We start from the raw sequence: 26,864 nt of genomic DNA, 5'->3' as shown, positions 1-26,864 counted from the left end.
CCCAGGCTGGAGTGCAGTGGTGCCATCTCGGCTCACTGCAGGCTCTGCCCCCCAGGGTTCACGCCATTCTCCTGCCTCAGCCTCCTGCGTAGCTGGGACTACAGGCGCCCGCCACCTCGCCTGGCTAATTTTTTGTATTTTTAGTAGAGATGGGGTTTCACCATGTTAGCCAGGATGGTCTCGATCTCCTGACCTCGTGATCTGCCCGCCTCGGCCTCCCAAAGTGCTGGGATTACAGGCGTGAGCCACCACGCCCAGCCAAGTTATTTAGATTTTAAACCTTACAAAAAAAGATCAGTGATAGCCAAAGAAAGTTTTTCTCTACTCTAAAGTATTCATAATTAGAGATGGGAGAGCAAATTGTAAAATTTGGAATTCCTTAGAATTGTCTTTTATGTACCTTCTACTGAAATCTGTTGCTTTCTGTGTATATCTGTGGGAACTATGACATCTTCCAAATCTTTGAATTATTTTATTTCTAGATTTTGAATTTTAAGAATCCATAAAAATTGTATCTTATTGTTTCATCTCCTGGAAAATTTTCTCAGAAATATTTATTTTAAGGTATTGAAAAATTTGAGTTATCAAATTCACAATATTTATAATTTGTTATACCAAACTTACATCATAAGCTGTATCCAAAATAATTTGAATAAAATTTAGCATTTCTTTTATTCAGAATGACTTGACTCATTTCTGCAGTGTCTCTTCAGTTTTTTATATAGTTTCTTAAATGATGTGTCATATTACTTGATGCCAATGTTTGTAGTCTGAATAAATATTCTTTCACAATATTATCAAGTTTTACTATGGTCTCTGCCAAATGCAGAAAATTTCCATTATCACTCTCATAAACTTTCTTGGATGATCTTCTGAACACATTTGTCTTGCCAACATCAAAATTATGTATATTATATGTTCAACAACAACATGCCATATCTTCATTTGGTCTCTATTCTTCAACAAAAGTAGTTACTGAGTTTTCCAAATTAGACTTTAATTATAAATATCTAACACTGTGATTGCTGTCCAGTTGATTTTATTCACGTTTCCTCATTGCTCATGACTGATTATTGCCCATTCTTAAGTAACGGTTTATGTTTTTTATCCCTGAAGAAATTGAAAACAAATATAAGACCCTTTGTATGCAGAGAACATATGAGTTTTTTTCATCTGAAAAATATCAGGATAAAATAACCACCCTCAAACTTCCTTCCTGCTCTGTCTTTTGTAAATTTAAACTTTCTTATATAAGATGCAAAATTTTCAGCAAGAGTGGCTCATTGCTGAATATTTAAAAATACGTCCACCTTCTGAGATTATAAGGGAATGCATTTCATTTGATGATTCTTCAGAACTTGTTTTTGTCTGCTAGATTTTCTTGAAGGTCAGTAGTCGTTGACATGGAAGTGGGAGATAATTTCATGTGCTGTTCCATCAGTGACGATTTGTACTATATTCTGCTAAAATTAATAGCTCTGAAGTGTTTTCCTTTGCCTTTTTTTTTTTTTTGGTAATTCACTCTGAATTCTCCAAAATTTTCACAATGTTCCAAACATTTTATTGTGTGTGTGTAGTTTCCTATTTTTTTCTTGTCTTAATACTATTTATCATAATAAAATAAGCTGTTTCAATAGTTATCTTCTGATTATTTCATTGTAAATCTTATGGCACTTATAGTACTTAGGAAAAATAGCAAAATATAACATAATATGATATCATACTTATATACTGGGACAAAGCAAATTTTAACACAGCATTTAATTTTATACTGATTAAATTTCTGCACTAAATATTAACAATTACTGTCATTTAAAGAATGGGTCATTATACAAAAATTGTTAAGCCTTCATTAATACTTATTTTTGAATTATTAATTGGTAAATGCTAATTGCACTTATGTAATTTGTATCATACTGGAAGCATCTTTTACTTAAACAGGGAACTCAGAAAAACCTTAATGTTATAATAAAGAATAAGAAAATAATGTGAATTGCAATAAAAATATATTAACTATAACCAGTGCATTACGTTCAATGAGATATGTTTTTATTTTTCTGAATATATATACATATATGTGTACATACATATAACAATAGATTAGTTGATTGGTTAATCATTTGATTTATTGATATATGGATAGTTAAATCGACTGATAGGTAGATAAACGTATTTTTTGAAGCTCAGCTACTTGTTCAGAAGCACAGTAGTTATCATATATGTTATTAAATCGACACTGATTTTCGATTCACAAATCTTGAGTTTACCAACTTGTCCCTCCTTTATAAGCCCCAGTGGAATGATGTTTAATGACCCTATTATAATGGAATCCTTTATCCCCTCTACTGGAAGTTTGTTTTAATAAATATGCAAGTCTCTTATTTTGGGGTGAAACACTTATGGTTTTTATATAAAAATGAAAATGATGTTTAAAATGAGTGGGTCACCCTGAGAAGTGTTGTGCTCAATTTGAATAACCAAAGCAATCCAGCATTTCACTTTTTACTTACATTCTTGTTCTTTCCAAAATAATATGCAGTGAGTCAAGGGAGACTATGTTGAAAGATAAATCTCATGTCTAATGGTTATGCACCATCTGTTGCTTCAATTTTGACATCCCCCCTACCCCTCCCTGAATAATTTATTTCTCGGATAGACATACCTATACAATTATTTATTAGATTTTTCTCACGATTCACCTAAGTCATCCATACGAAGAGATTTTTGGCACCCATCTCACCGAATGCCCAAATATGTAAGAACGCCAGTGCTGACCACAGTTTAGAGGTCCCTCCTTTCCCCAGATACATAAATATGCATCTTTCTTTCCTCTTTTTCTTTATCTCTCCCTCCCTCTCTCTTTTCCTTTCTTTCTCCCTTTCTGTATTGTCTTCCATGCCATATTACACTAAAGGATGTAAATGTTAGAAAGGTACATATACAGAGAGAAAGCATTAAGCTATTAAGCTTTCAGAAGGCCACGTGGGGAACCTAAAATCATGAAGCAGTAGAATACATAATCCTAATAATCTCTTTCATCCAACCAATGACAGCATAATGTTTGGAGTTTGTTGTTCCTGTTTGTTTTCATTATGCTAATACTCCCAATGATATTTCATAATACCTTGTATTTGGAACTTGGATTTTAATATACCAATTTCATTAAACTACATAATATGTAAAAATAAAATCCATTGAAATAGAGAATGTTCCAAGTTATTCAACTTAAATAAGCAAAACTGCCGGTAGCCACAGTTAAAGCTGGAAGACAGTGGCCTCAATATCCTGAGCCTAGGAAAGATATCATTCTTTAATTTGTCAAATTTATTTGCAATTGTTTAATGGGTATTTGGTAATATCTTATTTTCAGAATTTGAAAATACATAACTTATTTAAAAAATGTATTACGTAATTTATTAAAAAACAGTGAAAGTGGAAATAATAACAATGACCTATTTTAAAAATTGTGTTGATAAACATTTAAAAATTAATGGAAAATTTCATGGTTCTATGCAATGTATTCTTTTCTTGTAGAAATATTTTGTTGTTGTTTTTGTTGCTTCTCTAACTGATCTCATTTTTAATTTGTTGTATATAGTGTGAATTTAGTTTTCTCACCTTATGTGGTTACAATGTGTTCCCAGTATCAGCAGTTGACTTTTATATATCAACTTATTAATTCTATAAGCAAGCTCATTTTAAATAACTATTATACAATTTCTGCTTTAGCTCTATGTACATTGACTTCATAAACAGATACAACTCTGATATGAAAATGTCATGCTTTCTCTGCAACTACAATGCTATTGTATACATTCTTTGAAAAAATGATCAATAATATCCCCTATTACTTTAGTTTGTTAAGATACTTTCTTGTGATCATTCTATATGCAAAAAAAGAATATGGAGAGATTATAAGATATGGATACCAGCTCATTATACACACAATTGTATCCTTAGCCCCTTCAGCTAAACAAAGGCAATGTAGTATTGTAGCCATGTATGTCTTTTATTGGAGTGGATCCTAAAACAAGAGATAAAATAGTTGGTGTTGTTTTATAGAGGCATAATAGAGGTAGTGAAGTACATGGCTTGTGGATATTTCCCCCAATGTGCCGCTCAGATTACATAAGGATCCAAAAGTGAAGCTGTTTTGTGTATCCTTCAACCACCACATCCTTTTATTCATCCTCATTATGTTCAAAACATTGAGGTAAATTCAGACTGTATTTTTATCAAACAACCGGATCAAATTGAAACCAGATATTCTAGTTTGACTTTTTAAATTTTACCTCTGTGTTTGGAGAGGTTCCTGAGTGTCTTACATTGTTTGGCAGCACATAAATGGCTCAAACAACCCTTCTTATCTTATGCCAGAGGAGATTATTTTGAAATTCTCTATTAGAACATAAAACTTCAGTTTATTTCTTATTATGAAGTATGTAGATATTTTGCAACCATATAGAAATTTATATAAATTATTTTACATGATCTGAATATTGGCAGAAATGAAATGAAGAACAGTATTACATTATATTTTAAAGACTACTTATATAGGCCCCAAATTTCTACAACACTTGTGTGGTCTTTCCATTATAAAAACCATAGTTTCCTTATGGTCATTTTTGAGCTTGGCCTTAACATTAATTTAATTTTTGTTTCAGGAAATGTACCCCAAAAGAACTCTGAGAAAATATACTCAACTGTCCTGCTGTGATTAAACAAGACTGCTGTATTTTGTAAGTTCATCTATTTTTGTCTTTATTCTTTAAATAAAGAAGACTTTCTGCTGCAGAAAATCCCTTTTCTCATTTGGAATTAGTGTCTAATTTTGTTTTAATGGAAGGCTTAATTGATTTTATTTTTTTCAAACTTTGTTTTACCTTAATTTTATTCAGTTTCAATGAATAATGAAAAGGCATTTCTTTTTTAGATTAACTCTGTTTCCTTGTATCTATTGGGCAATATTTTAATGACTTGTGATAAGAATCTTATCATTTGGTAAAAGGGCAGTGCTTTCAGTAATGCTGACTTGACCTTGGCAAATATATTGGTAATTATAGTACCTCCATTTCAGTGAACAAATACATTTGATTTTACCTGTGGAAACTGGCTTTATGAAGGTAGCTAAATACTGACCATCTTTGGGATACAGATTAATTTTATCTTGTTACTAATACTTAGATTATACATTCAAGGATTATCATATTCATCATGATGAGATATGCACTATATGACTTCGATATATTAGGATGTAACATTTATTTTTGCACTATATGATTTAGATGGATTAGAATATAACATTTATTTCATGTGACCCAGAGCAACCAAAGGCTATTGTGTAGAAAATCATGAACGACATTAAATTGAATGTTTCCCGAACCTTCAAATTTATAATCCTTCTGAATATCTCAAAGTTGAAATTTTGCTATGTCAGTTTCTGAAACGCAATATAAAGCAAATAGATTTTCCCCTCCTTTACAAACTGCCTTCTGATACTGAGATAAAATAGTCCCTTTGCCCATAAGTAGTTTCCTATGACAGACACAGTAGGTTAAGAGAATATAATACAAGTCATTTATTTTGACACTTGCAGCTTTTTTCTTTTCTTTTTTTTTTTTTTTTTTTGGCTTTTCATTCAAGCAGACTTTTTTTCACAAGGGAAAAAAATGTGATTGTATTGCCTCATAGTAAATGAATGGAGGAATCGACTAGATGAAAAAAAGGATCTAAATTTCTGAATTCTGTGGCATAATAGTCATCACAAGTGCCCTTCATCAGGGTATTTTTATTACTCCAGTATTTTGAACAACTTAAGTGCTGAGTGTGGTAACATAAAGAACACACTTAAGAGTTAGAATAGATTTTAGAAAATTCCAGTAATTCTAAGGGCATAAATGAGTTCAAAAAGATCTTGAAATTGGCGAAGAATCACATAAAAAGTGGAAACTTTGGAAAGACAAATTTTAACATATATTGTGAAGCAAAAATAAAGATTATATAGGAGATTTACAAAAGATAATTATCTTAAACTTAAATGGTGCCCCAGTGGTTTCATTCTGTTTCAAATTCTATCCATTTACATTATTATTTTTCCCCAAGGAAATAATTGAGTTTTTCCCCTAAAGAAAACCTCATTTAATAAAAATAATCAATTCTCAATTTTTTAAATAAGTAATTGTTTAGCTACCTGTGTGTGTGTGTGTGTGTGTATGTATATATATATATATATATCTTCAATTCCAATAGGTTTTTTAAAATTTTCAAATAACAACAACATTAAAACTTAAATCTTTTTTATGGCTGCATAGTATTGCATGGTGTATATGTGCCACATTTTCTTAATCCAGTCTATCGTTGTTGTACATTTGGGTTGGTTCCAAGTCTTTGCTATTGTGAATAGTGCCGCAGTAAACATACATGTGCATGTGTCTTTACAGCAGCATGATTTATAGTCCTTTGGGTATATACCCAGTAATGGGATGGATGGGTCAAATGGTATTTCTGGTTCTAGATCCCTGAGGAATCGCCACACTGACTTCCACAATGGTTGAACTAGTTTACAGTCCCACCAACAGTGTAAAAGTGTTCCTATTTCTCCACATCCTCTCCAGCACCTGTTGTTTCCTGACTTTTTAATGATGGCCATTCTAACTGGTGTGAGATGGTATCTCATTGTGGTTTTAATTTGCATTTCTCTGATGGCCAGTGATGCTGAGCATTTTTTCATGTGTTTTTTGGCTGCATAAATGTCTTCTTTTGAGAAGTGTCTGTTGATGTCCTTCGTCCACTTTTTGATGGGGTTTGTTTTTTTCTTGTAAATTTGTTTGAGTTCATTGTAGATTCTGGATATTAGCCCTTTGTCAGATGAGTAGGTTGTGAAAATTTTCTCCCATTCTGTAGGTTGCCTGTTCACTCTGATGGTAATTTCTTTTCCTGTGCAGAAGCTCTTTAGTTTAATTAGATCCCATTTGTCAATTTTGGCTTTCGTTGCCATTGTTTTTGGTGTTTTAGAGATGAAGTCCTTTCCCATGCCTATGTCCTGAATGGTATTGCCTAGGTTTTCTTCTAGAATTTTTATGGCTTTAGGTCTAACATGTAAGTCTGTAATCCATCTTGAATTAATTTTTGTATCAGGTGTAAGGAAGGGATCCAGTTTCAGCTTTCTACATATGGCTAGCCAGTTTTGCCAGCCCCCATTTCTTGTTTTTGTCAAAGATGAGATAGTTGTAGATATGCGGCATTATTTCTGAGGGCTCTGTTCTGTTCCATTGATCTGTATCTCTGTTTTGGTACCAGTACCATGTTGTTTTGGTTACTGTAGCCTTATAGTATAGTTTGAAGTCAGGTAGCATGATGCCTCTAGCTTTGTTCTTTTGGCCTAGGATTGACTTGGTGATGCGGGCTCGGACATGGATGAAACTGGAAATCATCATTCTCAGTAAACTATCGCAAGGACAAAAAACCAAATGCCGCATGTTCTCACTCATAGGTGGGAATTGAACAATGAGAACACATGGACACAGGAAGGGGAACATCACACTCCGGGGACTGTTGTGGGGTGGGGGGAGGGGAGAGGGATGGTATTAGGAGATACACCTAATGCTAAATGACGAGTTAATGGGTGCAGCACACCAAGATTGCACATGGACACATATGTAACAAACCTGCACATTGTGCACATGTACCCTAAAACTTAATGTATAATAATAATAAAAAAATACAGATGTTTCTTGATAGTAAAATTCCTATTTAATATAAATGTTGCAGATTATATGCTAATATAAAGTTGTGAATGAATTAAAGGACAATTGATCTTATAAATGCCTATGCTAAAACAGAGTACTAAACAGTGAAAAATCATGTTTGGCAATGGAATGTTTTCCACAATGTATTGAAAAGATACCTGATTTTATTTCTCTCCAACAGAATATAGATATATATATAGGTTCAGTTATCAATATTTATTAAGCACCTTGGGTTAAACCCTATGTATTAATTTATTCTCATGCTGCTATGAAGAAATACCTGAGACTAGGTAATTTATAAAGAGGTTTAATTGACACACAGTTCTACATGGCTGGGGAGGCCTCAGGAAACTTAGAATTGTGGTGGAAGAGGAAGCCAAAGTGTCCTTCTTCACAAGGTGACAGAAAATATTTTTATATCTTCACTTTATCCACAGAACAATACATAAATTAGCAATAAATTGATTGTTTCATTGATCATTGTTCGCTTTGGCAAATATTTCTCCCAGGGGAAGCTGAATTAGGGTAGAGAATACTTTTTGCTATTTGGAGAAACAACACTCAGAGAAAGTCTCTATAGTTAGTGGAATTCCAGAATCTAATAGGCATCAGAATGAAATGTAAATAATAGGTCTCAGAATTTTATGTCAAATGTGCTTTTGATGAGCCCAGACATTTTGTCACAAATGAGTTGTCTTAATGCTGATTTTATCTTATTGTATTATAATTGTTGAGCAGAGGGGGAAAAGCCCCTTATAAGACCATCAGATCTCATGAGAACTCACTCACTATTGTGAGAACAGCACGATGAGGTCCCAGGAGTTCCCTTCCACAACATGCGGGGATTATGGGAGCTACAGTTCAAGATGACATTTGGGTGGGGGCACAGCCAAACCATATCATCCTGGATCTATGGTATTGCTCTGCCTTGCTGGCAGTAATAAACAATAAATAAATACTAGTACCATGTGCAAAAAAAAAAAAAACTTTAAAATTTTACATTAGTTGGAAACTTCTGTTGAATGTTTCCATATATCAGCTTCTAAGTGTGAACAATGGCAAAGAGATTTGGTGTTGCATATGATCTGTGCAGTTCTATCAGTGGTGAATCTTTTTTTTTTTTTTTTTTTTTTTTTTACTTTTATTTTAGGTTCAGGGGTATGTGTGAAGGTCTGTTACATAGGTAAACTCTTGTCCCGGGAGTTTGTTGTACAAATCATTAGGATTTCACAAGTCTGTTTCCTCTACTACATTCACTCTCTACAGGTCTGAGAAACCCAAGTTGGGTATCATGTAGGTGTTATTAGAGCTTAGATTAGTAGAATCCAGGAATGATTTTTAAAAGTCAAGAAGAAATGTTATCTTGCTTCGGTCACGTGCTTCTTGATTACTCTGAAGGCTTGTGGTTGAGTCAGCTAATGAAGAATCTGGAATATGTGGGAAAGGCGGAAAGAGAAATAAAAATTATGATGAAGAATTCTCAGTAATCATATCTCTGATACAAAATTAAGGAAATAGAATACTTGCATTTGAAAAAGAAGACATAGTGAGATTATTATTCTTCATGTACTGTATATGAAGAGATCTTATAGAAAAGGTGGCCAATTCTTTATTTTGTAATGATTTTTTTAAAAGTATAATAAACCTGGACTATTATTAGTGTAGATTTTCAAGCTGTGAGAGTTTTTCAGCACAGGAGTAACTGAAGATAGCACTTTGAAAAACCCTTCTTTTGAGAGACCTTTAAAGTAAAACAGATCTTATCTTGGACTGTCTGGGGGACGAAAGTGCTCATTAATCCAACATGAAATCTTTTAAACCTAGGATTATATGATCATCAGTTAGTTACTATTTTACATTCTGTAAATAGGTCATTAGCTTTATCATTTCAATCAGCAGTGGCTTTGCTTTTCTGGAACCATACAGAGGAGAGAGTAACTGGTTTAACAAAGCGTCTCACGCTCAACAATGGTCCCAGTCGAATAATTGTCCAGTTTTCAATGGAGAATTAGTACAGTTCTCTCTAAAGGTTTAAGAGATGATTAAAATAGACCCCCTGCTTTTGGAATGGGAATTGCCCTGGGAGCTGAACTAATTTCCTCTGGCTAGAATAGATTTAAACAAATATTTTAATAAGCACGTTTTAAAAATCACAGCTATCTTATGCTGCCCGTTATTGCTATTCTCTTAAGAGAGGATTATGCTTCATAAGGTAATACCTATGAAAAGAGACTATTTTTCTTGTATTTTAAATAAGCAATTTTAGCTTAGAAATAACTCTACTTTCTGGTTATAATGCTAGTTATTTTATAGACATCTTTTTCCAGAAACTTTGTAGAGATAAAATTAACAATCTATTTTTCCAGGTTTTTTAATTTAAGAAATTCAATCGAATGAATATTTCTGCCAAAAACTCTGAGGAATAGAAGTACAAAATATGACCACTGCTTCTAAATTGCTATCATCTCATTGTGGAGAAAATTCATTTATATAAAAATTAAATGTGGGATTCCAGTTAGTTATAAGTGCAGACTATGTTATAAGTTTTTGCCCTTTCACAACACCTTTAACTGATCCTTTGCATGTCATGTGTGTATTCAAAGGGATGTAGAAAAAAACAATGAATGAATGAATGAAGTACTGCAGTCATTCAGAGAATAATGTAATTAAATTTTGAACATAAAATACAGGTAAAACTTAGTAAAAAATCGTTATTACAGATAGAATAAAATAAAAACAGGCTTGACTTAGGAATTTACTTAGTATATAATGTTACATATCTGCTTTAAAGGTATTGAAATCCTCATCAGAGAGAATTTTATTAATAGTGGGGAGCAACGCTAAGGAGATAAGGTTGCTTTAAGCCACGAAAAGAATGAATTCCATGTTAGGCAGCCTATACTTTGTTCAGTGGTAGGGATAGTCACAAGAGACAGTTCAATGAAATGCTATTCTATCACTTTCTGAGAAATTGATATGAGAAAAAAAAAGGTAAGAGAAATCAAAGATTATGTCAAATTTCAGACTCCGAATAACTGGAAAGATATGTAGTGAACTGATGAATGGAAATATAAAAAATTAAGAAAGAGGATGGAGGAGGTGGAGGGGGTAGTTTGTGTGAATGATTCATGGAGTGAGATTTTCCAGTTTTTGAAATATCCTGAACTTATTTTCCAAGGCTTCCCTTTTTCCAATTTTAATCTGAAACCTATTCTCTTTTTTTGTATTATTGACATTTTGATAATAAAATAAATAGTTCATTTGTATTCTTTTCCATTTTATACTGTTACTGCACTTCTAGATTATCTAAAAGTGATTTTTTAAGTGAATAAACAGGAGTCTTGGAATGTTGAGAGAAATAGAAGTTAATATCTCAGGCCAGGCATGGTGGCTCATGCCTATAATCCCAGCACTTTGTGGGGCAGAAGCGGGTGGATTACTTGAGCCCAGGAGTTCCATACCAGACTGGGCAACGTGGTGAAACCCTGTTTCTACTAAAAATACAGAAATTAGCAGAGCGTGGTGGTACTTGCCTATAGTTTCAGCTGCTTGGGATGCTGAGTGGGGAGGACTGCTTGAGCCCAAGAGGCAGAGTTTACTGTGAGACAAGATTACACCACTGCACTCTAATCTGAACAACAGAGTGAGATTCTGTCTTAAAAGTTAATAAGAAAAGAAATTAATATCCCCTAATCTATTTTAGATCTATTTTACCGTTATGTCTTTTCAATATATCATTATGCGTTTAATGTTGTTAAATATTATCCAATTTAAAAATTGTGATTGATAAGAAAAATGTGTACTGTGAGTCAAAAACCACTGATATATGACAAATGGCACTAACTAGGGAAGTACAAAATTAGACAGATAATTGTTTTATCAAAATAAAACAAATGTGTTGGAGAGAGTTATAGCATTTCAGCACATAGCTTTGTATTTGTTATACTCTTGTCTAAAAGAAAGAATAGCAGTTAATCAAGAGAAATATCTTTCTCCCTTAGGTTTTATGAAGATGCTGATGCATTTAAACAACATAATAGCCTGTATCCTCAATACAACTTTGTTAACTATAGCAAAGATCTTCTGCATATGGTTATTTCTTGTATCAGCCTTTGATAGACACCTTGGACAAAATTTAAATGCAATTACTCCAGGAACCAAAGTGATTATGACAGCATTCTGATTATCTGGAAACACAGGGAAAAAGTCTGAGGAGTCTTAAGGAGTAAATGGTTGGCAGCTTACTCCTTAGACAATTATCTTGACTATCAACTATCTCCAGCAGGCTTAAAATAGGAGTTTTAGGGCAGACAACTCATAAATGAGGTTTTAATGAGAATGTGAAAGGCAGACATTTTTCATGCATGACTGAAAAAGCACCTCTATGCTGTAGATATCAACCATGTTGAAAACAAAGACATTTCATTGTGGCAGTTGAAGGCTATGACTTTATTCATTTAGGCAACACATATTCTTATTTAGCCTATATTGCTGGCAATTCTACTTATCACCAGAAGTTGAAGTACCTGTGTGCAGGATTAAATTTGTTTTTGTCAGAAAGGAACTCTAAATGTTTAAATGAATGCTAAAAGGCTATCTAAAAGTTGGATATGTCTGTGAGAAGATTTGGACAGGTCTTGGAGATATACCACATACCGTCAAAAGTAAAACCTTGAGTTGACTCTTTTAATGAGTTTAATTAGATTGATACTCTTTTGTAATTAATCTGCCAGGTGAACGTGGTTTCTAAATAGATTTATGCAAAATGTGCACATTCTCTTGCTATTGTTTTAACCTATGTTCTATACTAGTTAGTTATGAAAGTTTCGTTATTTGGAATAAAGCTCTTAACACCTCTAAAGAGGAAATGCTTGCTATATAACATGAGTTTGAATGAATAAGTGTAAAAATTAGAAGTCTTTAAAGGGAAAATTCAGTTTCTTTTCAGTTAGAGAGATTCATGTACGGAATACAGATCAATACAGAGACTATCAGTTACCAACATGACAGAATTTTATTTATGTGTTCCTTCTCATGAACTGTGGTGGTTTTCTTTGCTGATTAGAAGAGATACACGTATTTCTTCTTCCTTCTTCATGATAATTATCACTTGCAACTTTTCACATCCATAATAGAAAATATAACAAAATTAAAAAGTATTAGGTTCGCATTTTTCACGGCTTTTAAAGGAATTTATACATATATTTTTGATATTATGACCTCAGAGAACAATATTACTAAAATTTTCTTTTGAATAATATATTTTAAAAGAAGTTTTTAAGCATGACGAACTCTCATCTGTTTTTCCAGCATAATTAACAACGGTGACTTTCCATTTCATTTGTTTTAACATTCGCATTAATGAATTCACCTTTTGTCCTGCTTTGAATTTGATATTGAAAATAAGTTTTATGCTTCATTGCTTTCTAATATGCCTTAGGTAATCAGTCCTGTTACAGTAGCTTATATAATAGTTATCTGAGACAACAAGGGAGACTTTTCTAGGAAATAGAGTTTATCTCAAACTGATTTTTATTTCAATGTGGTCTTTATCAATATAATGGAAGATGTTTTGACAAAGAAATTTGTACAATTATAGAAAATGAAAAAGTATATAGATAGATAGACAGACATAGTATTTTTCCACGTAGCCTTAAATCTCATTAACATTGAAAGTGCTAACATTCTAACCTGCTCTTGTTAAATAAATGAAAAGAGCTCTCACAACTTTACATGGTAGCACGATTGTACATAAATATCAATCTGCTGAAATATTCTGACTTTTCCTGATTATCCCATTTTTTACATTCTCTGGGTCTCCTGTGGATTAAGCACCCCATATAAGTCAGACTGTTTGTTCATGCAGCTGAGAAAACTGATTTCAATCATCCTGTTAAATTTTGCAGAGACTGTGAATCAAAACATTTTGATGATAACATATACATGTATTTGACTGAGGTTCAATGATTTTCCACACAAATTCAACATTAACCATATTTGAAATAATCTGCAAAAGGTAATCTTTTCTGCTTTGCAATGGTAACAAAAATTATATGTTCTTTAGAGCCAACGGGGAAAAATTGGACCATTTACATGGCCCTTTTCTAAATTAGCATGAGCAGTTCCTCCGTGTTTTTAATCTAAAGGCAAGACAGTCATGTGTCTAAATGCATTACCGGTCATGTTGTTGGTCAGACAAGAGTTACGAATATAGATGGTTGGCCCTAACCATTGCATAAAGACAGCCGAAATAATTTTCGCATCACATTCAGGGCTCCTTGAGCTGAGCACATCTGTCTTCTGTGACTGAATAGATCATGAAAAGATCTTCATTCTTTCTTAAAATAGTTGGGAATACACACCAACTTATTGATGCTGCTGCTCTATCACTTGCGTTGTGACACACAAATCACATAGAGTTTTTAAAATACCAATCCTGGAATAAGACTGAAGTGTAAGACTGAATGTCACAGCATGACATAAGACTGAAGTACACCATGAACTCAACTAGAGTAGAATTAAACTATCTCCTTGAATTGAATCATGACATTTTAGGGCTACTCTTCAATAATTCCTCTTGTCCTTCGAAACAAGCACTTCCTGGTGATCTTGAGTTTTTTGTTCTCTGTTTCAGGGTCGTCTTCCTAACATACCTGTCCTGTAACCATTAGATTTAGAAGAAGCTAAACAAATATAGTGAAGTTAACCTACATATATTTTCATAACCAGAAAATACCAGCCATCAATTACTTTAAAAATTAGAATAAACCTAGAATAAACATTAGCTAATGTCATGGCCTTATGATTAGTATTATCTGATGATAATCTGAAATTTTGTTTTAGATGGGTGTGAAGTGGGAAAGAGCAAGTGGTAAGCTGAAAGCATGAGCTGAAATGAACCAAAATGGGTTGTAACTCATGTCAGCTCTCACTTATCACTGCTTTCTACCTTGATGATAGAGATATCCCACGGTAGAAGCTAGTGCCCATAATCACAGAGCTAAACACTTGTCTAGCCAGGAGAAGCTGAAGGGGTCACAGGAAATGGTGGAATAGTAGCAGGTCCAGCTTCTGTGTTCCACCATGAAGCCAGCCAGAAGATAAACTGTGATGAGTATGACCTACAAAGGTACTGGTTGACTCTGCCCAGCCTTCCAAATAAAAGAGAATATGGATGTTGTTTCACTTGTTCCCTCAAATCTCACAAAAATGTGTGTGGCCCAACCTACCTAAATCATACAGGGAAGGAGATTCTGGAAAATGTAGTTGATCCTAGCCCAGTTGACCCATTACAGAGTCACCACAGTGCCATAAATCCATTTGGAAGTCTGGTGAAGTTTATGCATTCCCTCTAAGAATGTTTGTTAATATTTTTACTACATATACTTAAATACAGAGGATTACACAATAGATAATTATATTGAAACAGTGATCAAAAACATGAGAAATCAAATTTGTGCCATAGTAATAGATAAACTTAATAAGATCTAGGCGTATGTTTAATAATAATAGTAATTTTGAAACTCTAATGAGTATAAATCATAGTTTATGATATCTATAATAACCAAAATATGATATGAAATAATTTCTAAAATGAAAATTTCAAAGATATTGCTAATGCTGTTGTGGTTTGCTAACTAATCATAATTTAAGGATTCAAGAGATGATCAGTTTCAGTTAGAGATTAGTGACGTCATCTGAAGTCTATTCACGGAACCCATAGATAAGATCTGTAAATCCTAGGATAGAAGCTCTCCCTTGGTGTCACAATCTTTCTTGGCGAAATATATTTACCAAGATCTTTAAAATATACTTATTTTAGGCAGTAAGTTAAAACAATATGAGGCCTAGACGCTGTGTTGTGAGACTTGCATTACATACTAAATGATGTCTATAGTATAACAAGCCTTACATTATTTTTTTTACATGTCTACAGTCTTAATTATAGTGAACAGCTTTTCTGTACTTCTCTATGAAAAGTAAAATGAACATTACCAAAAGAATTGGCAGTGCTAAATTGTTAGTAGACTCCCCGGGGTTTTCCTTCTTGCTGTAAAGGCTTCAGTGATTTCTTCATAGTTTAGGCATAGTAAAATAGCACCATTTACGCTTCTGAGCATCAGTCACTAAATGTTTTCAAATAAATTTCATTCAATTTATATGGTACTTATGGCTAAAAAATGACCTTTTTAGCATGCAGTGAGATTCAGAATAATGCACAGTTTATTAAATGGATATTGTCATATGGGTACAAAGTGAATTAATCTTAAATGTTAGTATAGAATAACAAATTTCTATTACATTCTGTCTTTGTGTTTTCTCTAACTTTGATTCTTTTTACTTTGTGTTCACCTTATTTGCTCATACACATTCCTTACAAAATGAAGGACTCTGGAGGCACATTTTTAAATTTTTTTTTTTTAATTTTAGATACACGAAATACATGTGCAGGTGTGTTACAAGGGTGTATTTCACAGTGCTGAGGTTTGGGCCTATATTTATTCCATCATCCAGATAATGAACATAGTACCAAATAGGAAGTTTTTCAGCCGTTTCCCTCCTTCCCCTCTTCTTCCTTTTGAAGACCCCAGTGTCTATTGTTCCCAATTTTATGTCCACAGGAACCCAAGATTTAGCTTCTATTTATAAGTGGGAACGTGCAATATTTGGTTTTCTGTTTCTGTATTAGTTTGCTTAGGATAATGACCTCTGGCTGCATCCATATTGCTGCAAAGGATATGATTTTGTTCTTTTTATGGCTGCATAGTATTCCATAATATATAGGTACCACATTTTCTTTAGACAGTCCACCATCGATGGACACCAATTGATGATTCCATGTCTTTGCTATTGTGAATAGGGCTGCAGTGAACATATGAGTGCATGTGTCTTTTAGGTAGAATGATTTATTTCCCTTTGGGTATATACCCAGTAATGGGATTGCTGGGTCAAATGTTAGTTCTATTTTTAGTTCTTTAAGAAATCATCATACTGCTTTCCACAGTGGCTTAACAAAGCCACTTTCCCAGCAGCACTGTATGAGCGTTCCCCTTTCTCCTCAGTCTCGTCAGTATCTGTTATTTTTTGACTCCTTAATCGTAGCTATTCTGACTGTGTGAGATGGTATGTCATTGTGGTTTGATTTGCATTTCTCTGACGATTAGTGATACTGATTATTTTTATGTTTGTTGGCTGCTTGTATGTCTACTTTTGAGAAGTGTCTGTTCATGTCCTTGAGGCACAAATTTTAAATTTAAAAAGTTGAAATTTTTTAGTTGAGTTTTGGTTTTTCTTTTTACTTTTAGAATAATTTCAGAGATAGGAATGAAAGTTTGGTTACTTTTTTACAGTAACAGATACAGTTCATAATGAAACTATAATTAGTGATTATGGTTTATTATAATTGTATTATGTGATAGTATCAAAAATCACTTAAATATACATCATTTTATTTCATACCTTTGACACCATAAATGCTGAGAAGGCAATTTTTATTTTCATTTTATGGACAAAAATCATCAATAGAAATGAGTGAAAATGACTTGACTAAGGTTGTTGTGTGTGTGTGTGTTTGTGTGTGTGTAATATAGCAAACACATTTACCACTTCTCAGGCATTTGTTTTTTTTTCACCTATATTACCTCATTTATCCTCACAATCACACTAGTCATATATGCTATTACTATGCTTATTTTACAAATGAGTAAACTGAGGTACTAAGGTTAAGTAACTATCTGAAGTTCCTGATGCTATTGAGTGGTGGCTAGTGAGGAATAGGCCCTGGAGTATAATCCAGGCTGTTCTGGGCTTGAAGTCTGATCTCTCAACTTATATTCAAGGAGACCTCTCATAATTCTGTTTTCTCCCTTCTAACAACTATAGGTATTATTTGTGGTTAGCATTTTGTTGTATCGACTAAAATGTTTAGGCCATTGTTAAGCATTGTTAACTATTAGCGATGATAATGGGCAACTTCAGACTTTAATGGGATTGCTTTTGGTTTATTTACTGTTAATGGATTTTTGGATGGTATTTTTATTGTTATGATACAGCTATCTTTCATAGAGTAAAGATGTGTTCTTATATTTCTATTTAACTTAGAGTGTTTCTCAGAAATATTTAAATATTATTAAATTACTTTTAGCAGTCAGATGATCACAGTTCTTTTCTTTGAATTGAGGGTATATTTTTTGATAAGCATCCAATAGATTAATCATTGTGTTTTTTAAATTTGCAATCCAGGCAGGGTGCGGTGGCTCACGCCTGTAATCCCAGCACTTTGGGAGGCTGAGACGGGCGGATCATGAGGTCAGGAGATCGAGACCATCCTGGCTAACACGGTGAAACCCTGTCTCTACTAAAAATACAAAAAATCAGCCGGGCACGGTGGCGGGCGCCTGTAGTCCCAGCTACTCGGGAGGCTGAGGCAGGAGAATGGTGTGAACCTGGAAGAAGGAGCTTGCAGTGAGCAGAGATCGCGCCACTGCACTCCAGCCTGGGTGACAGAGCGAGACTCCATCTCAAAAAAAAAAATTTGCAATCCAGTGGCAAACAACACCTAGTCATGTTTCTGAATTCAGTTTTCCTGAAGTTTGCTTTGAATATTTGGTTTCATATTCTTAAACTATCTTTATATTTGTGTAGTATTTGTCAGGTTTTTATATCACAATCATATTAGATAACTCTCAGTCTTTGGGGATACTTGTAAATGCACTTTCATTCCTATTCCCTTGCTCTCTTAGGTAAGAGTGATACGAAAGCAGGGCTTATATAACCTTATGGCAATGGAGGCAGGTCCATGGCCACTGACATCCACTGCTCAAATCTTACTCTGTTCTCTCCGGACTTTACTGGAGACTAGCGTCTGTTTTTGGGCCAACTTGGCTGCACCTTGAACTGGAGGGCATAATGTAATTCCCTGTTGTCCGTGTCATTTCAGTCTTAGTTTAGTTGACCTGTACCTCTATTGCACTACAACATTATCCTCCCTTCACTAACCTGGGCTCATGGCAGGCTGCTGGCTTCAAAATCAGTATGCATACCTTTAGTAACTGAGAGAGGATTAGAGTTTAAATTATTTCCTCTTCTTTTTCTGACCATACAGTTCAGCCCTAGAAAGGTGAAATTTGGACATGTGCTAAACAGATAACAAAAATAACACTAGTTATTTCAAACTCAAAACATATGATATTAATATTATATTGATTATAACAGTGTCAGAAGAGCTGCAGGAACAAAAGAGAAATATAAGGGGCAAAAGAGAAGAAAAATTAAAGCAACTCAAGAGTTAATTACTGGTTTTTCTCTTCCGGGCTGGAGATGCACAAATTTTACCCATACGCTAAGGGTGCTGTGCTGAGAAGGCTTCTGTGCTGAGAAGGCTTCTGTTGCTGGAATACAGATGCCCAGGAGTTTATTTCTAGCCTGAAGGGACCACCAGGATCCTCACCGCCACTGCCCTCCCCTTCAGTGCTAAAACTTCTGCTGAATTGTCCTGTGAGAGACGCTGCCAGAAACTTGAAATGTAGGGAATCACTATTCCATTTCTCCTGGGTTCTAATATTCAACTCTAATTGAAAACTTAACCAGGAGAATCTGGGAAATATAGTTTGTGGTGTCATAGACTCTTTGTAACAGAGCACAGAAGAGTGAGAATGGAGGCTGAGAGCAAAGGGACAAGAGATTGATCTAGTTATTACTTTTCATTTCTCAGTGGTGTCTATTTGCAACCTCCTGTCCATGTGTAAATTCTACACAACAATAGTATTAGTTGCGTTTGACATTTCTACTTAGTATGATAAAATCCGTTTTTATAAAAATGAAGAGGATCTTACTCTCTTCTCCAAAAGGAAGAAAAATGTTGCATCAGTCCCCAGATTAATTTCTGGGGATGGTAATTCCTCCTGTGTTTTAGTTATAGTCCAATTGGGTCTACTGTAATTTAAAAACCACATTTTAAGGTATACTATCTCCAGTACTTCTACTGTAAAACAATAGGAGAAAGAAAGTGGAAAAAGTAAGTTAATATAAGCAGATAAATAAGGAAGAAATTATATAAATCTACTGCTAATGGCCTCACTTCTGTTTGAATATAACTTCATTGTTCTAGCATGCATTCCATCTTACCCAGTTATTAACCAGACCTTCAAATTACCAAGGTTCTTTACTTGTGGAGTGTAAAACCCATTTACAGAGCGTTTTAAATTATGTGGTATTCTATTCATAGGATTGATCTAAGTTTTCCTTAACTTTTACCGTTGGATGTGGAATAATAAGAAAAGCTTTAGAAAATCCCCTGTGTTCTAGACATTATCTTTTCTGCTCCAGTGTAGATCAAGAAACCAATTTCTTCTGATAATTGAGATCAATCAACATAACCAGTAAAGTAACTTTCTTCTTTATCAATGGGTTCAATAAGATGAGAACTCAATAGTGGACTGGTGGCAGTTTCAATATCCAATTAAATTAAAACAGTATTTTTATCTCTTGGAGAAAACATTATACCCTTGGAAATGAAGAACTCTGAAGCACTGCAGACAAAAGTTTTGGTAAATGTAAGTAAAATTCTGTAAGTTGGTTATTGGTCCTAATAGAGAGAGGAACAACTTCCAGTACACCCTTGTATTCTTGCCCCAAGTATTCTGGATATAGAAGAGACAGCATTATAAACCTGTTTAATCTATATATATCACATCCCGTTGAACTGCACTCCAACTTCACAGAATGCCTTAACTGAGCCCTCAGTCAGCTCCCCCACCTTCTGTCAGGTTAGCTGCCACTGAATGATGGAGTACATGTTGTTCTTTGGTTGAAACCAGTGTTGTGTGTGATACATGATAGTGAATATGGCCTTACTGGAGTCCGCAGATGTTAAGGCTTGCAGAAACATTTTTGTCAGGGAAGACAGATGCATATCCAGAATAAGTGTCTATTCCGGTGAGTACAACTCTCTGTTCACATCATGATGGAAGGGACTTAAGGTAAACAGCCTGGTGCCCAGTGGCTGGCTGGTTCCCCCAGCTGACTACTGGTACAATCATTGAGGCCTCATTACTTGTCCTTGTTGTAGGCAGGTTAGACATCCAGCAACAGCAGTAGCCAAGTAAGCCTCAGTGAGAAGAGACCTTGTTGTTGATTGTTTGCATATATCCCTGACCAACATGATGACTTTGTACACATTGTACCTTGGAGTAAGTGTGGAAAAAAGGTGCCAGACATGCACATTTTGAGTCATCTTTTTTTAAACCTAATTATTGGGATCCTCCATATAAACACACACACACACACACAAGTATACACATACTTCCCACTTCACTAGCACATCATTACTCTGCTTAGATATTTCCTTTAGTCAAATTTCTCTGAAATTTCACAAATTAAATGCTGTTTTTTGTCACATATCCAGTATTTAGTCACACTACAACATTTCTAACACAATATTACAATTGCCTTTTGAGCATAATTTCCAATTTGACTATAAACTACTTGTAGATGGGTGATCTTTTATTTATTTTTGAATCTCCAGTTTGTAGCCTGTATTTGAGATATAGTATTTCAAGCCAATATTTGCTGACAATGATTGCAAGTAGTTCTTACTTCATATTTGCATTTTTCTTTAACTCACCTGTTAGGAAACTATGTATTCTTAATTTTCAAGTGATTTGCTTTTCTGGGTGCACACATTGTACACATTAACTGTGTGCAATTCATTTTATATATATATATAAAAAAAACCTGGTGACAATTATCCCCTGTTGTCCCTATTTTTACATATGTTTGTAATTTTTCACTATAAAAAGGTTTTTAAATGACCTTAACTATGTTTCAAATATTTAACAATATTAAAAATGATGTGCATGTGTTATGGAATACATAATCCGATGCATAATTATTAAATCAAGAAGATATAATTCAACACTTTCTGTATTTTATTTTTTAATTTTTAATCCACAGGATCTGTCAATGACAGAGAGAGAGAGATGTGTTAAAATTTCCCATTCTATTAAGAGCTGTTATTTGCCACCAGATTGATATTTGGTGTGACCTTATTTCTTTCACAGTCCATTTGGGTACCAGTTAAATTACCTTCTAAAATTTGAGAACAAGTACAGATTGAGGGCAGAGATTCTCCTAGCTTCTCGTTCAACAGTCATTCTCAAGGTTGCTCTGTTGTTTGAAATGGGGTGATTTCTTTGACTCACTTCAATCAAATGCATTTCCTGGAGACAATAGCCTTCACCTTTTCTTCAGGATCTCTCTCTGCCCTTAGTTCGGCTGTTTTACTCCTGGTGTTCAAATGCAGTTATCTCCTCCTCCACCAGCTTTTCTTAAGCCTCGCAAACTTTCTGATTAGTTTTTCTCTTAGTTTTGCCACCTTGGTGTCTGTCTTGCTGCTTGAGTGCCTACTAATGTGTGGGCCACTGATGATAAGATTCTTATCTCAATAAGATCTCTTAATCCTATCCTGTTAATCTTGAGATTAGTTAAATTTTACTCAGATTTTGACTACTTTGTTTGTTATAATGTATTTTTTCTGTTATGAAATTTTGCATTTTTAATATTTTTATAACATGTTATTGTGAAGCTATAAAAAGAGATTCAGAAGATAACAGGTGATATTTCCAACCAGAAATCTACAAACAACAATTCTAGGGATGTATACTATAATGTCTTATAGATATACCTTTTACTTGTTGTTTGAATAGTGTTGTTTCAAAATTTAATCATCATAAATACAATAAAAACATTTTTAGAAATTCCTTTTAAATTATTTTAGAATAATTCACAGAAGTAGAATGACTGAGTAATTGGGTAAGAACATTTTTGAGCCTTTAATATATTTTCTTTCCAAATAGTTTGCATCACTTTATGCTTATATCAATATCACTTGAGAGTCCTTGTTTCAAAAAGTCTCAGCTGTATTGAAATTTTTATTTAAATTATATTTTCCCAATTGCAAGGCAAAAGTGATACTTCATTAATTTACGTGTATTTAATTGGTTAGTGATTTTTGTGCTTTCTTCACATTTTGTTAGTTTATTGTGTTTCTACTTGGTGAATTGTGTGTACATGCTTTGCCTATTTATCTGTTGCCTTTTTAGAATATGTCTTATCAATAAATATTCCAGTTCAATATGAATTCTAAGACATTATTTTATTTCTGTATAAATATATATATTTTAAAATTTTCTAAGAAAATATAATTTACTAAAATTTACTCAAGGAGGCAGAAAGAGTCTAAACAGATTTACATAGAAGAAATAAAAAAGCTTGAGAAAGAGACATCCTTCAAAATACAGCAAGCTTGCTGAGATGGTTTCACAAGTGAATTCCTTCAAACCTTTAAAGGGTCATAACTACTTACTTATCTTTCTAGATAACTCTGAGGATGAACCCTTTCACAATTATTATGGTTCCTGAATCAAAATAGCTTTTCTTGGATCTTGAGGATCCAAGAATCTTGAGGATCTCATTCACTGTAACCATATTTGTAAATGAAATATTAGTAGATTTAAGTTCCTTTAAGTTTCTGTTGCATCAACTCTAGAATGTTGTTTATTTTAAACAAAGAGCTGCACATATTTAGTGTGTATAATTTAATGAGTTTGGACATATGCAGCCATTTTAAATACCATCACCTCAGTCAAGGTAATAGACATGTACAACACTTTTCAAAAATTTTCTTGTGTTCCTTTGTTTTTGTTTCTGTTTTGAGGGAAGAACACTGAACGTGAGATCTAATAACCTCAACAAATTTTGAAGTGCACAATTTTTAGTAGAAATTATATCTAATTGGTATGTGTTCATCTTCCATGAGTACAGATATGAAGACAAATCCAATTTATATTTTATTTCTAAAACTCTTTCATACCGTTAGAGATGTATACCAAAAATATTAAAAACATTTATCTTCATGACAATATTCAATGTCATATTTTGTTATTTAGTTTATTCTTTCTCAAGAGAAAAATACTTTTTAATGAATGCTATTTGCCTTTTACAAGTAAAGGATAATATTGCCTTAGATAATACATTTTATAGTTAAGTACAATTTAAGTGACTATAAGAAATATAAAGCTCTCAGCTAAATCTTAGGAGCATGTGAAGGATCATTCTAGTTTAGATACATGTTTTCATGAAGCTTAAAACTTTTTCTTTGACATTCACTCTAAAAAAAGAATTATCCGTATGTTTGTAAGTCAAACCGGTTTCAATTTCAGCATGTACCTCTTCTTACATATAATTTAAATAAAATACTCCCTATTGTATAAAATACGCTGCTTTGTCCTAAAACACTATTGTTCTGGTTTTATGATTATCTTATTAAGTTGTCTTTTGGATTTATTCACTTATTTGGTTACTTATTTTGTTTTATTTTATTTTAATTTTTCTGAGATAGAGACTCACTCTGTCTCCCAGGCCAGAGTGCAGTGGTGCGATCTGGGCTCACTGCAGCTTCAGTCTCCTGGGGCTCAGGTGATTCTCCCACCTCAGTCTCCCTAGTAGCTGGGACTACAAGCACACACCACCATGCCAGCCCAAAGTTTGTATTTTTTGTAGAGACAGAGTTTTGCCATGTTGCCCAGGCTGGTCTCAGACTCCTTGGCTCAAGCAATCTGCCCGTCTTGGCCTCCCAGAGCACTAGGACTACAGGCATGAGCTGCCACACCTGGCCATTGGATTTATAGACTTTAAACAGATGCTTTCTGAGCCTTCACCCAGGATTATGAATAGTATTTTATGTTAAACACTTATAGAATACTCTTGACTAAGGAAAACATCAAATTATAAAATAAATTTTATGTAAGCTTCTCAACCTAACTGTAGAATTATCAAACTTTGCTCCTCATGGGAACCTTTGAATGCCAATTTATCTCAAATTAGAGTAATACGTCTATGTTTGTGATAAGTGTGTAAATAATGAATTCTGAAAAACCTCCAGTATCTATCTTAGAGAGTAAATCCATTAGGGGAAACACACAAACACATTTTTAACGTTATTTCACTATATTGTCATTTTCAAATGTCTAAATTAACTCTACTTCTTATTCCTGATTTATGGTTCTCAGGGGGGAAAATACTTTTCATCTGTCTAATACTCATTCATATGTTTGAAGACTATTTTTAGGTCATATCTCAATTTAACGTCTCTACTTAAATTTCTGCTCTATTTCAATGCAGTCATCCTCTCCTTCAAGTGTGGCAGCAACTCTGGAATTATTGCAGTGATGCGGACAAAGCATGACAGATTCCAGCTGGGTTTTATGTATTTTAGCTTGGAAATGTCCAGAAAAATGCTATGAGGCACAGAAAAAAAAACACAGAAAAATGCTATCAATTAGGGAGTACAATGAGGATTTGTTAAGTTCCTTGATGAGAACAAGAGGACTGTTTTGTCTAATATCTCTTTGATTTGTAGTATAGACAAATTAGTCTAGGCTAGTGTGTATTTAGCTGGGAACCTGGGATGAAGATGGAATTGGCAAAGGATTAATTTGTTTATGAACAGAGTACATTCATCTTATATAATTTTAATTGATTCCATGTGTTTATTTGACTTTAATCCTTGGATAAAACCTAACTGATGGGTACTCTGAGAGTCTGCTCTAATCTGTTTACCTGACTATCTATTTTCTGTTTTATATATTGTACTTTGTCTATCTGTGTTTCTATGTCTTCATGTTTTTGCTCATAACAATTATAACTGCTTGTTGAAAAGACTAAAAAATTTTCTAATTAACAATTTCACTATGGACATTGATTTATTCAATATCATATCAAAATATTTATGAAGAATATTGTACACACTATAAGGGATAGTTCTAGAGAATACATTTGTATGATTAAAGGAATCATTTCTTCATCCCTCTTGAAGAAATGATTCCTGCAATCATAAAATGTGTTGCTTGAATAGTTATTGTCTCCTTTTCAGCATCCTTAGGTCTTTAGAAACATAAAAGAAAGTTTTCAGTACATTGACCAAAACATCAAAATTCAGTTGGTTGAATTGACTGTGCTTCATCTCTGAGGCAAAGTCATGTGGCAACTCCCCCAAGGCACTGGTCTGTTACCCTAGGATTACTAAAACATATTCATTTACTCCTGCATGCATTGAATACATACTTATTAAACACATACTGTGCTCCAGGCATTGTACTAGGTGCCTCATTAAAATGACACTTACTAAAGATGTTTTTAAGGTTAGTTTTTATTTAATTTTATTATCTTTCATTTTGAAATTATTGTTACAATATTTCCTGTCATTCACTTGACAGGTGTTTTCTTCCTCTCAAGAAACCATCTATCTTCTCAAAATTATATAAAATTAATTCTGTCCACATTCATAATGAAAAATCGTTTACAGAGATTATGTGTGAGTTCTTGGAAATAACTGATACCCCTAAGTACCATTTTCACTTAATGTCCGTGAATTTCTTAAAATGAAGTAGAGTGTGGTTTATTGATTAAAAACACAGAGTATGAATTTTTCTAGGCCTAAATATTAACTCTACCAATTTTGGATATGTGGTCCTACTAATCTGAACATTTGAGTCCTTAATATGGAAGATGGGTAGAACAAAGAGTTCAGTGAGATAATACACAATTAATAATGTTCAATAAATATCACTCATAATAACTGGCATGTACACTAGTGAAGCATATTGAACTTTTCATGATGAAACATGAAATTTATTATATTAATAAAGGATCTTAGATGCTGTTAGCAATTTATATATCATTAAATAAATGGTTTTATATTTTTGAAACAAAAGTTTTCCTCAAATTATAAGACACAGTTTTTTTCTAATGATAATCATTTGAAAAGATTCATGATACATCTCCATGGCAATGTATATTTTTAGCCAGTATTTATAAAGTTTGTGTAGTGGTCTTTGATATAGGAAATAAAAATGTACTCTGATGTAGTGAACTGAACCAACACTTGAAAAACGAAAGCCTACTTAGAGGGAAAAAGTCATTTGTTTTTCCTCAGAGCTAATGATGTTTATCTCTCAATAATATTATTATTCCAAGATTTAAAATCAGCCAGCAAAACATTATTTGGGAAGATTTGATTTCTAGAATGTATACCATTTGTTTTTAATAGCCTTTTCT

At 33.5% G+C, this 26,864-nt stretch overlaps 1 protein-coding gene across 2 annotated transcripts in view; it reads left to right on the top strand.

The window, feature by feature from the left end:
* The window catches only part of MARCHF1 (membrane associated ring-CH-type finger 1), an 879,756-nt gene that overhangs the window by 265,032 nt on the left and 587,860 nt on the right, over window positions 1-26,864 (top strand). For both annotated transcript variants that reach the window (XM_058436859.1, XM_032148774.2), the window contains exon 2: window positions 4,665-4,739. The gene's annotated coding sequence lies outside the window, so the exon portion shown is untranslated. The remainder of the gene's footprint in view (window positions 1-4,664; window positions 4,740-26,864) is intronic.

This window comes from Hylobates moloch, unplaced genomic scaffold (genome assembly GCF_009828535.3).
Source record: "Hylobates moloch isolate HMO894 unplaced genomic scaffold, HMol_V3 SCAFFOLD_3, whole genome shotgun sequence".
NCBI lineage: Eukaryota > Metazoa > Chordata > Mammalia > Primates > Hylobatidae > Hylobates > Hylobates moloch.
The sequence above is the reverse complement of the archived record's forward strand: the minus strand, read 5'-3'. Positions and strand labels throughout refer to the sequence as shown.